Raw genomic sequence first — 12,404 nt, forward strand, 5'->3', positions numbered from 1 at the left:
GTCCTCTTGGACCCTTAGCCCTGGCCCTTTAACCGTAGTGCCACCCCCCACCCATGCAAAGCTCACATTTTGCAGCTTTGTCTATGTGTCCTTGATTAAGGAAGGTCTATTTGCTTAACACAGGTGAATAGGTTCCTGTGTGTGTACTTTTGTGTATCTGTGTGTTCCTCACTGGGATCTGCCTCGCACTGGGGCTTGTTGTGGGTGCCTATGCTGTAACAATGGTGTTTTGTCAACCCTCATCCACCAGGGCAGATCACAAGCATCCCAGAATGAACACTTCCATAGTATGTGCAGATTCACTAGTAGAGTTTCAGAGAAGAGCTAAGAGGCGTTTACAGCACAAGTATAGAAACCTTAGAATAGAGGTTGGCCGCCTGGTGCTTGGAGCATGTTCTTTTGAGGATTTAACTTGATTTCAAAAACAGTAAATTCATATAATCAGATAAACATCTGTAGTATGTTCTCTCTGTAGGTGGATTAGTGACTCCCTGGATTCTAATGGTTGAGACTGGGTCCTCTTGCCCCAGTGTTAAAAATTATGTGATAGATTCCACATAACTTCATTGCATCAAGCCCTCCTTTCCTTTGTCCCGTATCTAACCACCTTTTCCCAAACCAGATGTCTTAGTTAGGGTTTTACAGTTGTGAACAAACACCATGACCAAGGCAACTGTTATAAAGGACAACATTTAATTGGGGCTGGCTTACAGCTTCAGAGGTTCAGTCCATTATCATCATGGTGGGACACACGGCAGCATCCAGGTAGGCTTGGTACAGGCAGAGCTGAGAGTTCTACATCTTGTTCTAAAGGCAAACAGGAGAAGACTGGCTTCCAGGGAGCTAGGATGAGGGTATGAAAGCCCACACCTACAGTGACACACTTCCTCCAACATGGCTACCTCTCCTAACAGTGCTACTTCCTGGGCCAAGCATCTTCAAACCATCACACCAGGATTCCAGCATATGTCTTATTAAAATAACTTCATCATTTCCATTCATAGGCCTAGCATGGTGCTGCACACATGATCTTGGCATTTGGGTAGCTAGGGTAGGAGGATGCATCAAGTTTCAGGCCAGCAGGGCTTCAGTATGAGATGACCTCAAAGATAGTTTTATTTTTTCCTATTCTCCATATGATTTTATATGAACTTTAAGGAGCAGATGTGATCAGACCTTATGCTAGGCACAAGTGAGTAAGAGAGAAATAGTTCCTACCCTCAGTTTCTCCTTTATAATGGATCCCCAAAGCCTCTTCTTAGTTTAGTTAACCTAGAAGGATCTAGAATGCTAGCTGGTCAGGGACGGAAAGGTTCCATGGAAATTCAAGCACATTACATTAAAGATCTTGGTATATTTATTAAAACACCTGTAAAATGATATGTCTAGAGGCTTTGTAGCTTTACACAGGCTTATCTCTTTAAAAAATAGAAATCAAATATCAAATTTAGGTTAAAACTGTCAGTGCAGAATTTTTAGTTATGTAAACAAGTCTGGAAGATACCGTTATTCCTTGTAGTTTTGGATTGTTCTGACACAGAACAATCTACTCTGAAGGTCTCTTGGAGAATGCTTTCCTCTTTGACAGTATTTGGCAGGTGCATTTGTGGGGATACAGGGCATCTCGCCGTGTCACGTGAGTGTGCAACGAAGGAGCAGGTGCTTAGCTGTGATGTTTGTATGTTGCTTGGAGTTTACTTAGCTGAAGGCATATCAGAACCAGTAGGCAGGAAACATAGTCCTCTGCCGAGACTCAGGTTTGCAAGCTGCCTCTTCTACTTTGGTCTATCTCATCTCTTTTCATGGCATGTCCTTTTGTTTTAACTTTAATAGCAATCTTTTCTAATTGATTTTGCGGTCATATGCAATTTTAGGTTTTTTTCCATTATGATCTTAATTGAAATAAAAGTTCAGATTGAATCAAATAACTTAAAGTATCCATCCACTCCGGTGTAGTTTCTGAATATTCCACATCAACTTTGAAACCATGGAAACTGCCTGACAGTGGTGGTGCACACCTTTTATCCCAGCACTTGGACACAGGCTGATCTCTGAGTTTGAGACTAGCCAGAGAGAGAGAGAGAGAGAGAGAGAGAGAGAGAGAGAGAGAGATCCAGTAACGCCAGCGCTACACAGAGAAAGCCTGTCTTGAAAAACCATTCCACAGACACAAAAGAAACAGGGAAACTAAGCCAGGTATGATGGTGCACATCTGTATTCTGCACATCTGTATTCTCATTACTCAGGAGGACCACTGCAAGGGTGTGCTAGATTGCGCTACCGCCTGAGTTCCAGGCTAACCTCAGCCTGGGCTACATTGAAACATTGTTTCAAAAAGCTAAGATAACAAAGTAAAATAGAATCTTTGGAAAGTGCCTGTCTATGGAAAGAGCCTTAGAATCCACATCCGTAGCAGAGCGGAGAGAGCAGGAGGGCTGGGCAAGAATATATTTGTGGCTTTTGTTAGTGTCAGGCTCCTAATTGGTAAAATGAGATAAACAGCAATTCCTGTCTCCAGACGTGGTTTATCCTGTTTTATATTAAATGTACAGTCGCTCAAGGAGGCTGTTCCTCTTCTTCCGTTGCTAATAGAGCTTCCGTTTCCTTCCTCTTTATTCATTAAAGAAAATCACCACTTTAAGGCAGTCAGTGATCTCCATAATTAGTGTTAGCGTTAAATTTAAAAAAAAAAATCACTGAGAAGTAAAATAAAATAGAACAACACAAATAATAACAACCCCCCACATACACACATATAGGGAGGGATGGCTTTCAAATGTCTTACTTGGCTCTGGTGATGGCCATGTGGAAAATTTAATTCATCCCCAGCTCTCAGTACCAGATAGAAGGCTTCAGGAACTATGTGATTGACAGTTTTTGGACCTTGGTATGCATAAACCTGGACTAGAATGTAGACCCTGCATCTTCTTAGTTGTAATGGCAGGGAGGTTACGGTTCTCCGTGTGCCTCAGTTTGTATGCATGTGAAGCGGAGACAATGAAGGTGCCTTATGTTATAGAGTTGTTTCTGGAGGACGAAGGAGATGCCTGAGAGACTGTGGTGTTGGCCTCTGACACATCGCAAGGATCGACCGTCTCCATTTAATAGTTCATGTTCTTGATGCAACTAACCTTGGATTTCCATATCCAGAGTGAACACCTTGGTAGTGGTGCATTTTTTATATAATAGAGAGAGTCATTTTTTGTTATCATTGGCATCAAATAGTTGACTATCAGTTGTGTGTATGGAAGTTGGAAAAGTCAAGATCTCCTTGGAAACATGCTGAGAGCTATGATAGCCTGAGTATGGATGTCCCCGCAGGCTCATATATCATCAGGGAATGGCACTATTTGAAAGAGTTACAAGGAATAGGAGGTGTGGCCTTTTTGGAGGAAGTGCATCACTATAGGTGGGTTTTGAGGTTTCAAAAGCCCATGACAGAGCTAGGCTCTCTGTCTCTCTCTGTTTCTCTGTTTCTCTCTCTCTGCCTCTGACTCTGGATCAAGGTGTAGTTCTCAGCTACTGTTCTAGCTCCTAGCAACAGGCTGTCATGTAACACCTACCCCCCAGCACCCCCACACCCATGATGATAAGTAGGCTCCAATTAAATACTTTTTTCCCTAAGAGTTGCCAAGGTCATAGTGTCTCTTCACAGCAATGGAGCCCTGAGTGAGACCTAAGCCATCATGAGAGGAGTCCATTCACAACCTTGTATGTAGTTACTTGTATGTAGTATGAAGTGCATTCAGTCTTTTTTACATAGCATTTATAGTGAGCTTGTCTCTGCAAACTCAGCTGTGATTTGAGCCACGATTTCCTGCCCATTACCTGAAGGTATGATTCAGTTAACAAGGACATGGGGGTTGCATGAGACAGTCTCGAGAGGATCACTCTGGACCTCAGGATAATCTTACTGGAGAATAATAGTTGGGGAGTGAGCCCAGCTGTCCCTGTGTGTCTTAGAGACCCTGGAATTTAGAAACCAGTAAGTCCTAGAGACATCAGTCAGTGTTAGGAATTTCTGCCTGGAGGCTCTGCTGTCCCTGACAGAGCTGTGAGGTAACTCTGGGCAAGCCAAGGATTGCTTTGCTCATCTTGGTATCTATCTATCTATCTATCTATCTATCTATCTATCTATCTATCTATCTATTCATCTATCCACCCAGCTATCTATATATCTATGTATCTATCTACCCATCTACCCATCTACCCATCTATCTATCTATCTATCTATCTATCTATCTATCTATCTATTCATCTATCCACCCAGCTATCTATATATCTATGTATCTATCTATCTACTCATCTATCTATCTATCTATCTATCTATCTATCTATCTATCTACCCAGCTATCTATCTATCTATCTATCTATCTATCTATTCATCTATCCACCAGCTATCTATATATCTATGTATCTATGTATCTATGTATCTATGTATCTATGTATCTATCTATCTATCTATCTATCTATCTATCTATCTATCTATCCACCCAGCTATCTATGTATCTATCCACCCATCCACCCATCTATCTATCTATCTATCTATCTATCTATCTATCTATCTATCTACCCAGCTATCTATGTATCTATGTATCTATCTACCCATCCATCCATCCATCTATCTATCTATCTATCTATCTATCTATCTATCTATCTATCGATCGATCTATCCATCCATTTACTGATTTATGTATAGCACTATAACTAGGGTGAAGAACAGCACACACTTGTTTCTCTGGGAGCCATGGACACAAAACCTGGTGTATGGAGGATATTTTCTATTTAAACCTACTGTACTAAAGTGAATTATAACTAATGTAATCCCGTTTAATCTATTTTATTTAAATATGCCCATTTATTGCAAACATCTGACTTCGACCTGGCTGGCAGAATGAGATCAAGGAATGCAAACTTGGTTAGAGGCAGGGCTCAGGGAGAGGGGAAGGTCTTGGTAAAGCTGGTGTTTGAAGGCATGGATATGGGTGAGTTTTGTTGCGCTTTTGTCTTGGAGGTAACTTCTGGGAGGCTCTTAGGCCCCTCCTGGGATATGGACTAGAGGAGATCCAATTCTTTTTGAAGTTCAGAGAGGTTTTGGAGGGACAGGGAGAAAGTCCAGGAGATGGGGTTGCCCTTCTAGAAGAGGCAGAATGAGCAAAAATGGCGGCTTTGTGACCTTCTTTGCCTTCAGGAAGGACAGTGTCTCCTGGGAGGCTTCTTACTCTGGCACTTGTCGTTTTTTTTCTTACTTCTACCTTTTTGTTTCCTTTGCAGAGATGCTCAAGCAAAAGCGTTCTAGAACAGAGCAGAATGGAATATATTTACTTAGGGCAGGATGGTGGGGCAGTGGGGGAGGGAGGGTCTGGATCAGAGCTTGACTGGTGGCCATAATGAACAGCAGAAGGCAGAGGCCTTGAATGTGATTTATGCTCCCACAGATACCTCAGCACTACTGGCTGCCTGAGGAAGGATGATGGGAGGGGACCATTAGTACCCTACCCAGCTTTTTCCTTCTGCTGTGCCTACATCATCTTCTCTCCTCCTATTGGCCCTCTTCCCCAGGGGCTTCTCTCCACCAAGAGTTCTGCCCTTCGCTGACTTGGCTTCAGTGCCATTGGTGGTCACAGTGTTGAAGGATCTTGGCCTCTCTTCTTGGAATGAACTTGGGAGAAGTCTCAGTTCTGGACTCTCCTACAGAATTTATTTTCTATAGAAATGTAGATGAGTGTTTCACTCTGTGTGTGTGTATGTGTGTGTGTGTGGGTGGGTGGGTGTGTGTGTGTGTATGTGTGTGTGTGGACTAGCAGTAGATCTGTGCCTTCTAAGATGAGCTGAGAAGATAACCACCACAGATGGGTTTACTTTAAAAAGAGAATGCCTTGGGCTGAAGAGATGGCTCAGTGGTTGAGAGCACTGACTGCTCTTCTAGAGGTCCCTAGTTCAATTCCCAGTAACCACATGGTGGCTCATAACCATCTGTAATGGGATCTGATGCCCTCTTCTGGTATGTCTGAAGAAAGTCACAGTGTACTCACATAAATAAATCAAGAGACAGACAGAGAGAGAGAGAGAGAGAGAGAGAGAGAGAGAGAGAGAGAGAGAGAGAGAGAGCGAGCGCGCCTTATAAGGTCTAGACATTAAATACGTATGAAGATGTTTGGGTGAAGCCACACTGCGGTGCTGGCATAGACGCCTGCCTGACTTGTACAGTAATGCAATCTTCGCAGTGCAAACAGAATTGAACAAACTAACTGGATTCTACTTCTAGGTTTCACTTTGTCCTAGCTGCATGATTTTGGGCCATTCTGATTTTAAAGATGAGTTTTCTATGTGAAGTGGAGGTAAAATTACTTAACCTCAGAAGACAAGTTGAAAAGGTGCTTCTGCAATGCGAGAAGGATTTCCTGCTTCAAGCTCTAGCAGACCTCACACTAAAAGGCTTTAGTGAGTCACAAATGAAGCTGTCTTTGCTCACCCTCATCTTCAAGCACTGGCTGGAAGGCTTGCCCGTGCAATAAAGCATGTTTAAAAAAGGGGGGGGGGGAGAGTGATAACGTCACTATGGTTACTAGTTCCATGCCTGCGTGAGATTGGTTCAGCCAACTGTCATGGATGGGTGAGGGGCTCTACCCCTCCCTCCCTGTTTAACTATTGGATTTTGATAAATTCTGGGATGTCTTCAGTTGCATTGCAATTGCAATTCAATTGCTGCTCAGCTGAGCCCACCTGATTCCAATGAGTTTCAAACTCATTGGAATATATCCAATGGGTCACAAAACAATATGGAAAACATAGAGAAAAGAGCAGGTCCAGGGTGTGTGTGTGTGTTGTGTGTATATGTGTGTGTGTGTGTGTGTGTGTGTGTGTGTGTGTGTGAGAGAGAGAGAGAGAGAGAGAGAGAGAGAGAGAGAGAGAGAGAGAGAGAATATAAACAGAATGAGTTATATATGTGTGAAAGGCCAGTAGACACAATTAATTTTTAAAAATGAGAACGTTAATTGTAAGCAGAAGGCATCTTTAGAACCACGAAGTTGAGAAGGGCAGTGGAACTAAATAGCAAGATGTAAATAACAGAACCCAAGAAAAGTTTGAAAACGAAGCGGACAGTAGAGATTTATCCTTCTAATCGTTGCACACCCTACTCTTCAGCATTCACTGTCAGTGCTTCACCCAAGGGATTCAGTTTATTGCCCTCGCTCTTGGTTCTCAGAAACTGATGAATAAGTCAGAGGGTGGGGGAGAGCGAGCCTCAACTCTTTTTTTTTTTTTTTTCGAGACAGGGTTTCTCTGTGTAGCCCTGGCTGTCCTGGAACTCACTCTGTAGACCAGGCTGGCCCTGGAACTCAGAAATCCGCCAGCCTCTGCCTCCCAAGTGCTGGGATTAAAGGCGAGCCTCAACTCTTGCATCCAGTTATTGTCTTGTTGAACACGTGTGCTGGGCTTGTTACTGAGGTAAGAACATTTTGCTGACGTTTGGCAATGAGTCACAGAGAGGAGCAACATCAATGCTGACTTGCTCAGGTGTGATAATGGTCTCAGAGCCTCCAGGTCCCCCTCGGAAGTCCTGCAGAGACGCAGCCCAGAGGAATGGGGTGTTTTACAATTTTAATACATTGTTCTGTTTTGTTTTATTTATTTATTTATTTATTTATTTATTTATTTATTTTGAGACTGTTATAAAGTGTGCTTTGGTCATGCTCATTCCTATATATTTACATAATGAAATATTATTCAGCAGCTATGAAAGAAGTGATGACAGCTGCAGATAAGTGGATCAAGCTAGAAACAGTCAGCCCTAGGAAGGTAACACAGACCCAGAAAGAGACATAATCCTATTTTCTCTCACTTGTGGATGTTAGTCTTGAACCCTCAGATATTTATGCTCCGTTTGGATACCTATAGAGGTAACAAAATTAGTTAAGCGGCCATGGAGGGTTCGTTTTCAAGGGAGGGGAGACAGAGGGGACTGGTTTAAACAGTTACAGGGAAATAACGGTGTTGGGAACAAGCAAAGGAAACTTGTTCTAAGTGCTACCGTTTTGTTTTCGAGGCTCCATTTAATCATAACCGGAAACGAAGTCAAGGCCCTAGGGGAGCTGGGGACTTCCCAATAGCTGAACAGCTTCTGTTGTGAGGAGACAGGTGACTGAGTCCAGCCATCTTGGACATTTTCTCCATCTTGCTGGCAGGGTCAAACTAAGTTTGTGTTCCTAGCCTGTCCCCCCACCCCCACCCCCAACTCCAATTCTGATTGGTGGAAACTTGCTTGCTCAACTCCCTATGTCAAAATGTGATTGGACAGTGAAACAGCTCACTCCGCTCCCACTTGCCTTATGGTTTCCTCCTTTAAATGTGCTGTACAAAGTCCAGCTTCAGCTTTCGAGTCTGTTCATCAGTAGGGCCCTGATCATCAGTACGGGCTTGATTACAATACATTTTGCTCATCTGCACTGACCTGGTATTTGAGTTACGTTGGATCTAAGCGAACCCCGTAACAGTGAAACAGGAAGTGTTAACGGGGCTCCTGGGGAATGGAAGTGCAGGGAAGGAATTAATAAGACTAAAGAACTTTTAAAAAGAACTTAAAAAAATAGAGGCGCGCCCGCGTGTCTGTGTGTGTGTGTGTGTGTGTGTGTAAAACGAAGTTACCCTATAAAGGAATAACAGAGCCCCTATGGGAATGCAGGCTAATAAATAAAAGCCCAGTGCCGGGAATGGGTTACCTCTTTTGGAGCTGTTGGCTAGCAAGATCCTACAGGTCCCTGAACATTACAGACTGTTGCCTGTTACCCACTGGGAATTTATACTTCTACGCAATTTTTTTTTTTTTTGGGGGGGGGGGGAGACGGGCATGGTCAGATACAAGCGCTGCCACATCCTCAATGAATGCCATGGGAGTTAACAAACAGACCAAGGGTGAATGGTGCCCGGCCCTGGAAAGTAAGTATTAGTAGCTATTTAATTGGCATTCAGGCCAAAAAAGACATCTTGGAACCCAGGAGTCCTGAGGAACACCCCTAAATATATAATCTACAGTTTGACTGTACAAAATAATAAATTTCTGCGCATCAAAAGCCATTATAAACAGAGCTGATATCCACATAATGAACCAAGAAGATGCATGAGAATAGTTAGAATTATTATATATGAGTGATTAATGTCTTTACTGGATAGAGATTAAAGATCAATAAGAAAACCACACATCTCCTAAGTGACCATGAATCACTTTAAATTTTTAAATTGTTCAGCAACAGAAAAAAATAGAACAAAAAATAAATACTGTAGTCAGTTGTGAGTGGGTGATAGGGGGCTGTAGGAATAGCTTAGCGGCAGAGCACCTACTGCCTAGCATGTTCTGTGATACCCAGGAAGGGTGCTCACATACATGTGTGCACGTGTGCGCACACACACACACACACACACACTAACATATTTGGGAAAATGCCAATCTATATTTGTTAGTATTAAAAAAAATAGGAGCTTAACTATATCTTTAATTTTTTTTTTTTTTTTTGATGAGCAAACTATATATTATTGCCCTCATGGCAGAGAGGTGATGGGCAAGAACTACAAAGAAAGTTATGTCTTTTCTTTAGGAATTTATGTGGCTGAATTTCACTTAAGGACACTAGCAGTTATAAAGTCAAGCTCTTTTATGCCAGGAGGCTTTTTTTTTTAAAGGTTATGTGTGCCTGAAGAATAGAAAACCATTTTGGAAATAGAAATATCAAAAATCACTTGAAAACCGGAGAGTTGGCTTAGTGGTTAAGAGCACACACCACTCCTGTGGAGGATACAGATACAGTTCAGTTCCCAAGCAACCAGGTCAGATAGCTTACAGTCACCTGTAACTCCAGTGTCAGGGGGATCTGAGACCCTCTTCTGGGCCTGTAAGGGTATCTTCATGTGCCTGTATACACCATGCACATAAACATGAAAAACATCTTTAAAAAGGAAGAGTTTGAATGTATTTTCTTGTGAGAACATAAAGATTACAATGAATATGTTAAGATCTTGTCTTTCCAGGTATGGAAAGATGGGGAAAGATGGTGCTATATTAAGGGAGATAGGCCGTGTATACGATGTACATGGTCATCTCCTAATCTTGTTTTCAGGTATGTGTGTGAATGACTACATTGAAAGGGAACAAACAACCCACATTTTAACTGTTGTGTAAGGAACTGGGTTGTAGGTGTGTGCTTTCCACGTCTTCTATGGTGAACACACATCGTATTAACCTTATCATTTAATCAGAAAATGTGGCCGAGACACCAAGGTTAATAAATAGGTTTTCCACGTGTTAATTTCCTTCTATTTTCTTTTTAGGACATTGAACCGAGGTGTGAAATTGAAGGCTAATTTATTAGGGCCTGGGCTGCAGCTCAATGGTAGATTCTGGCCAGATGTGTGAGGTCCCAGGTTCAATCCCTTATACAATCAAAAGAAATGAGAGATTGACTTCTTTAAGACTTGAGAAGGGATTCTAAAATTCCTCATGTTCAAGCCCAGTGAGAGTTACCTGGGCAGTCAAACCTTTATTTACATTCTCTGTATATGAACTGATTGGACTATAATAACTTGGATCCTGTTCATTTTACTGTAGCCAAATAGGAACTGTGTTCCATACCTGGTGGGCTATATCAGCCTCTTGTAAAAGGATAATCAGCCTTCACCTCCATCTTGATGTGCTGAACGCAGAGAGGATCTTTGGTTTTCTATTTTGAGGGGATGATACTATTACAGAGGGCTCTCATGCTATCTCATGCACAATTAGGCTTTCAGCCTGTATGCACCTGGATGCTATGGGCCTTGGCAAATGGCACTGACAGTAACGAACCCTGAAACATGATAATGGACTTGTCATCAGAGCTGTGGATGATCATGGTACTGGGGGATGTATTCCTGTGCCTGTATTTTTAAATGTTGGTTTTATGTATATATATACATATATATAATAGTGTGTGTGTGTGTATATATGTATATACACACATATATGTGCATATATGTGTGCATATGTATACATGGATATGCATACATATATGTATATATGTAAATACATGTAAGTGCATATATGTGTGCATACATGTATATGCATAATACATGCATACATGTGCATAATGTATTGTATACATATGTGTATATATGTATATACATGCATATGCATACATATATGTATATATGTGTGCACATATGCATACATATATGTATATATATGTACACATATATGTACACATACATTTATATGTACACATATATGTACACATATACTCATATATAATCCTCTTCATTACAACTGTTTCATTTCTGTCTCTTGAGCATAATCATTTCAAATTCATAATCATGCTTTTTTACATTTTTGTACAGGTTCATCCCTGTAGGTAATTGTGGCTGGAGAACGCAGGGTTCCTCATGCCAGGCTGTAGGTAGTTGGCTGGGAACGCTCTGAGTTTCTCCAGGCTGGAAGTTAGGCATGGCTGCTGTGGCTCCACAGTTCCTCACGGCACGGTCCCAATGACACGAGAAAGTCCATGGGTTTTTACAGGCTTTAATGTCATGGTGGATGGTAGATGGATCTGGATGCACCCATGGAAAACCCAGGGCAGTCCTGAGTTAAATAGCAGTGAGAGAGGGGGGAAGGGCCAGCAAAGAATGCTTAATTGACTCCACCCTCTGGCCTTCAGGTACCTTATTAGTATGTAAATCTCTCTAGGGCCTGAGGCCCATTCCTCCTGATTGATTGTCATAAGCCTCTCTGTGAGAGGGGTTGTTGGAGGACTGAAGCTAAATGAAAAGAACCAGGGCCTGGGAGCAGAGCTGAACTCCTGCGGTCCAGTGTTCAGTAAGGTTCCGGGGTTCCAAGCTCTTTCTCAACCAAGCACCCAGCTGCTCCTCACAGCCCACTGCCCCACACTTCCCTCCCTCATTTCTCTTTGTGTTGTATATTTACATCTCCTGTGTTCACAGGAGAAGCCCAGAGGGAAGACATCCTACCCATGTCTCCTGATGCCTTATTTTTTGAGGCAGCTCTCTTGTTGAACCTAGAGCTTGTGTTTTGCAGATAGGCTGAAAATAGCAGACCCCAATGACCCTCCTGTCTCAGCCCAGGTTAATTCAAGATCATACCCTGTCTGTTATATGGGTGCTGGGATCTGAACTCAGGTCTTTAGGGTAGTGCAACAAGACCTCTTAAACATTGAACTATCTCTCCTGCCCTTTACACGTTCCTTTTTAAACACCCTATATGGATGTTCTGTTCCTTTGATTTGACATGTTCCTTTGATTTTCTATATTCTGTACTTATCTAAGCAGTCTCTGAAGCTGTGTTCATTTTCTAATGTATTTTATAATATTTTCTATTACGTTCATTCCAATGTTTTTGTTTTTGAGTGTATGAATAATATGTG

General features: G+C 42.1%; 1 protein-coding gene across 1 annotated transcript in view; it reads left to right on the forward strand.

Moving 5' to 3' along the window:
* Positions 1-12,404, forward strand: part of Ank3 (ankyrin 3) — a 606,272-nt gene that overhangs the window by 64,525 nt on the left and 529,343 nt on the right. The gene's annotated exons all lie outside the window — the stretch shown is intronic.

Source organism: Arvicanthis niloticus, chromosome 20, assembly GCF_011762505.2.
Source record: "Arvicanthis niloticus isolate mArvNil1 chromosome 20, mArvNil1.pat.X, whole genome shotgun sequence".
Lineage (NCBI taxonomy): Eukaryota > Metazoa > Chordata > Mammalia > Rodentia > Muridae > Arvicanthis > Arvicanthis niloticus.